Source organism: Misgurnus anguillicaudatus, chromosome 9 (genome assembly GCF_027580225.2).
Source record: "Misgurnus anguillicaudatus chromosome 9, ASM2758022v2, whole genome shotgun sequence".
Classification (NCBI taxonomy): Eukaryota; Metazoa; Chordata; class Actinopteri; order Cypriniformes; family Cobitidae; genus Misgurnus; species Misgurnus anguillicaudatus.
The window spans coordinates 4,670,914-4,676,744 of record NC_073345.2 but is presented as its reverse complement, the minus strand read 5'-3'; positions in this window follow the sequence as shown (position 1 = coordinate 4,676,744).

Sequence of the window (5,831 nt, the reverse complement as noted above, 5' to 3'; positions counted from 1 at the left end):
GACCTTTTAAACGATGTATAGTAATATTAATATTATTAATGTTTGTAGACATTCAGCTATATAGATATTGTTAGCAGCATAAAAAACCCGACGTCATCACGCCCACGAATTAGTGTGTGTCGAGAGGTGAAAAAAAGAGATTGTTTATTTGATTTAATTTTAGATGATGGAATATGCAGAACGAATAGAATAGAAATGTTTATAGCATATTCAGGTCGTGCATCATGTTTTTGAAAAGTAACTTAGTAAAGTAACTAGTAAAGTAACTAATTACTTTTGAAAATAAGTAATCAGTAAAGTAACTGGATTTCTTTCTTGGAGAAGTAATCATTAACTAATTACTATTTCCAAGTAACTTGACCAACACTGTTGCTTACATAGCAGTGGGCGGATACTTCAATTTAATTTACAATTGTTCATTGTTACAAAGCAGCTTGATGTAGAATAGAAACAAAGAAAGCACAGAAAAATCGAGAAACAACGAAAGCATGTCAATATTTGAATTGATTAGATTATTGATTTTGAATAGGTTAGAATGGGGTTGGCTCAACCTTATCAATCAGCAAACACAGAGAGAGAGAGAGATTTGTCTTTATTTTGCACCAGTAGCCAAATCTTCCATGTGGCACACAAAACAGATCCTACAATACAATAAGTGTTTTATAATAGAGGCTAAAAAACAAGGTAGAAAAAAGCTGTTTTAGGTAAAAACCTTTATAATGCCATTAGTGCACCACAGAGAACAGTACAAAAATGTTAATGACCGCTTTAAGTATGACCAAAGCATTCATATACTTTTACCCCAATTTTATTTGCCACAGTGCATTTAACTGTGATAGAACCACATTATCCCATGTTACCATACTGTGCTTCTCAGTCTCTATTGCAGATATAAGGCTGGTTTGTAGCTGTCCGTGGTGCTGAACACTGAGCACAGGATACACTGTCCCTAACCGTATGACTGTCGCTTTCTGTTGGTTCAGATGATGACAGGGACTACAGCAGGCTGTCACACGGGAGTGGCTCATCTCAGCATGGGCCTGTCTCATCATCCACCAGCCGGCTCTGTTAGTGCCTCTAGACACGCCATTACACTGGAAAGCCAAGCTTGAGCTGGAGACCGACAATTTGAGGGCTATTTTAGTTCGGTCTCAAGGCTATTTTGTATTAGTTTTGGCCGCTGCCAGTTCAGTCTCTTACAAGAAGAAAAAATAATTATAATTTAACATGAATACGAGAAGGTATTTTTTATTAAAAATTATATAAAATCTAGTGAGGTGTGCCCCAGAAAGATTGTTAAAAAAGGATATAGATTGAATTCACTTGGACTTGGAAATTGCAGTTGCTTTGGATTAAAATGTCTGAGTATTTCATTAAAGTAAGTTAGGTTGCCGCCTTGGGAGGTTTTTGTAGGAATAACATAATGACTGGTTGAAGCTGTTGCCTCATTTGATTAAACCCAGCACCCTTAATCAGTTTAACATTTTTTTTCCTACAAATTGTTTGTTTGGGTGGGGTAAACACATGCTATAAATAACTTCTTATGATAGAGGCAGAGTGGCCTCCCACCTGGCTATCCGACTGCTTGCCACCATACTTTTATCAATCATCATCAGGCCAACTGACCTTACTCTGACCGCTGTGACCAGCTGGCTTAATGGCACCATGCTTTTTCTTATTGCCCCATGCCCTCGTGCCTCTTTCTTGCTTTATGTGAGTCTCATTTTTTTAACCTTTTCCTACCCTCTTTCTCCTTACAGCTGAAGTGTGTGTTTTAAAATATATTAAAGGATAATTCCTGTATTTAACACTTTGGGTCTCATTTCTGGTTTGTTTTGGATGAACCACAGTGATGGACACAGAAACCCCGACAATGGGTCGAGTCTTGACTTTTCGACTCATCTAGAAGCGTCTCCCGACTGCTCCAGAATGGAAGTCAATGACCATGCACAAACATGTCATCAAAACAACACTCAACGTTCACCTCCAAAACTGTACCACTCACCGAGCGGCCCGCGGCGCTCGTTGATGACCAAAAACAAATATATTGGCGCAATGTATGATTTCAATCCTTTATTTGCTATAGTGGAACTATTTTTTTCAGATACCTCACAACCGCGTTTATACTTCCGCTCTATATTTGAGTCTGAAGCATGAATGAACGTAGTCCAACAAACTGTAATAAAACGGTAGCATACTTTCAAAATCAAGTTTATTTATAACACTTACACCATCCAATATGTTTTTTTCATCAGCAGAACAATAAAGAAGATATTTTGCAGAAACCCCAGTGCTCCGTCATGCAAGTCAACCGATCCGCACACTTTAAGAGCTAAAGCATATATATCCAATACAACAGTAATCCCCCATAACTCCGTGTGACATATTGACATCTTGTGAAGCAAATCAATCAGTTTTTGCAAGAAACTGAACGTTATTTACAACACTATTAGCGCAAATGCCAAAGCAGGAAGCACGCTTTACGTTCAAGGCGATCTCTTCCACTGGTGCCGTTTGGTGGCTGTTGGCTATGGATGTTGGTCTGTCTGCGCCACCTATAGAGCGGGAGCGTGAAGCGCACTTCCTGCTTGGCAAAAGCTCTGCATTAACGCTGTAAAATATTTATATATATATTCGAATCTCAAAACTGAAAATCAAATGTCAACCCACGGAACGAATATTCGTATATTCTGGTCCAGCCCTACAAATATGGGAAAAAATTTATTCTGAGAGAAACCGAGCGAAAAAACTACAACCACATGTAAACAGTCCCTTTTCCGTTTCCCGGCTGCGGAGTGATATATCAGCGAGCAATGAGTCTTCCAAGAGAAGTCAATGGAATTTTACAAAATGCCAAATAAAACACGACAGAAACTGTATTTCGCTACACAACTTGTTTTTAATCATCAAAAAACACCACGAACCACTCGGTGAGTAGCACAGTTTTGAAAATGAACGTTAAGTGTTGTTTTAATGACATGTTTGTGCATGGCCATTGACTTCCATTCTGAAGCAGTCAAGAGATGCTTCTAAACGAGTCAAAAACTCAAGACACGACCCATTGTCAAAATTTCTGTGTCCATCACTGTAGCTCATACAAAACAAACCAGAAATGAGACTCAAAGTGTTAAATACCGGGATTATCCTTTAAGTAAACCATTTATAGCTTGATTTTCCTTAAAACTATCCACACGTTGGTTTTGCGGCACCACTGTTTAAAAACATTAAGTATTGTCAAAGTTTTGTTCATGAGGGCATGCTGCGTCTACAAACATGACTGGATTTGTGGCAATTCATCAGCAGTAAAGGGTATTAAAGTTTCCCTTTAAAGGGTTGCTTTAAAATGAATGCTCTGCAGCCCATGTTACCCAAGTGGATTATAGGATATATTTTGCTTCTTAGAAAGCCTAGAGAAAGTCATAAAAAAGTGATTTTCCTTTTAATGCCTGTCATTCTTATTCTACATCTTCCAACCTTAAATGGCAAAGGTTGAAATGCCCCCTAGTGTACATTAAGTATTAGCCTACTGACAAATCAGAGATTAGTGCTTGACTCGGTCCGACCCAAGCTGTGGACAGAAGCATTTGTGTACCAATTTGAAGGTTTACCAACAAATTTGTTTTGACTGTATAAAAGAGTCATGAGATAATGCAATATATTAAAAGCTATATGCTTACATCTAACTAGTATGATTGCTCAATAGCACATTTCAATTCCCATTCACTGTCTGGCTTCAGAAGCTTTTATGCCTTTCTTTATAAAGGATCTGAAACAAGAAGAAAAGATGCTTTAAGGACAAATTAATTGCCACCCTCTTGCTCAAGGACTGTAATCACACTCAAGCCACTGCCACTATGGTAAGTATCCGGAAAATTGATGAAGGTCAAGAGTTTAGTGGCTTTAACAAAGACTTGTTCATACTGAAGAGGTGATATTGGAGAGGAGCTGCACTACATCAACCAGATTTAGGACTGTGAATACAGTACTACACCATTTTGCACCCACAGTTGCCAAATTCTGACTATTATAGGCATATTATTAATAATAAATATAAATATAATTAATAATAATAATAAAATAACAATAATATCTGGTGCATTTGAAGACATGCGCTACAATTGTTTGAGCAGCTTACCTCAATACAACCATAACACCTCACTCACGAAATTTTGTTATATAGTCATATATAGTTATATATTTTTTTTTATTCTTTTTTGTGATATTATCACGAATTTCCGCGTTTTTCGTGATCATATAACGAATTTCTGTTTTTGTGTGATCACGGATTGGTTACTCAACTGTTTTGTCCTATTTTCTTTCCATTGTCGCTTTGGTTTAGGGTTAGATTTACATAAAAAGACATCCCTACCCAAACCCAATTCTAATCCTATAATGCCAGGCGACATATAAAAATAAATCAGAAATAATAGTATAAACCAATGTATAAAGTGATGACATTCTAATGCAAGCACCAAATCTAACCCTAAACCGAAGTGACAATGGTTTAAAATAGAAAAAAAGCAGTTGAGTAACCAATAAGTGATAATCACACGAAAACAGGAATTCGATCACGAAAAACATGGAAATTTGTGATAATATCACAAAAAAATCTAATACCTTTACCGTAAATGTTATATTAAGGTAAAATAACTGCATAGTGTGTCTTTAAGTGCTATAATTGGGTCCCCAGTGCTTTTTTCAATCTAGAAAACGTGAAAAAGATCAACCCAGTAACTTAGTTTTGGTAAACCATTCTCTGCAAGCATGTGAAAAAATAGGTCATGGAAATTTGGCCCCCTGTGATGTCAGAAGGGGATAATACAGCCCCTTAATCTGCACTATTCAACCACGGCACTGCCATTTAGTGCAGAGATCAGCTCATTTGCATTTTAAAAGACACACCCAGAACGGCACATTTTTGCTCACACCTACAAAGTGGAAATTTTAACATGCTATAATAAATTATCTGTGGGGTATTTTGAGCTAAAACTTCACATATGTACTCTGGGGACACCAAAGATTTATTTTAAATTTTAAAACATGGTTTAAATCATAATTAATTTAAATGAATAATTTTCTTATTTCTTCACAACTAAAAAATATGAGACAGGATCTACACTCTAAATTCTAGGTTATTTTTAACCCAATGCTGGGTAAATAATGGAAAGATGGGTAAATAAACCTATGCTGGGTTAACTATATGCTAACTCAAACATGAATCAAAAAAACCCAGCATAGGTTTATTTAATGAACCAGCATGTGTTAAAAAAATGTACCCAGCATTGGGTTAAAAATAACCCAGCAGAATTTAAAGTGTACACTTACGCATAACAACAGTGTGTAACTTTGTATCTTAACTTGACAGTGGTTTCCATGGCTATACTGGCAGAGGTTCAGTTAACATGTTTAACAGCTGTGAGAGGCTTTAGAACTTTTACAGAAGTTAACTTGAGCAGATGGAAACAGCTCCAGTGTGTTTCCATGGTAATGTGAAGTTAACCTTATTTTCATGTAGCATTTCATTTCCTTCGCAACAAAGACGAATTGCACATACGCTCACATGGTTGTGCTAAATATGTCCTTGTGTCACAAATGAACAAATAACCCAAGGGTATTCTCATCTACTGCATGTTAATATAGCTTCGGTCCAGTACATACGGCGATCAACCACCTTAAATATGCACACATTTGCATAAAAGACAGAATGAAAGATGTATGGTTGCGTTGATATATGTGTTTAATAATGTGATCAGCGTTATCTTACTAAACAATTGGTGTAGTAAAGTGTGAAGCATTCTCTTGATGTTTAAATGATTCACCAACAAATGTGT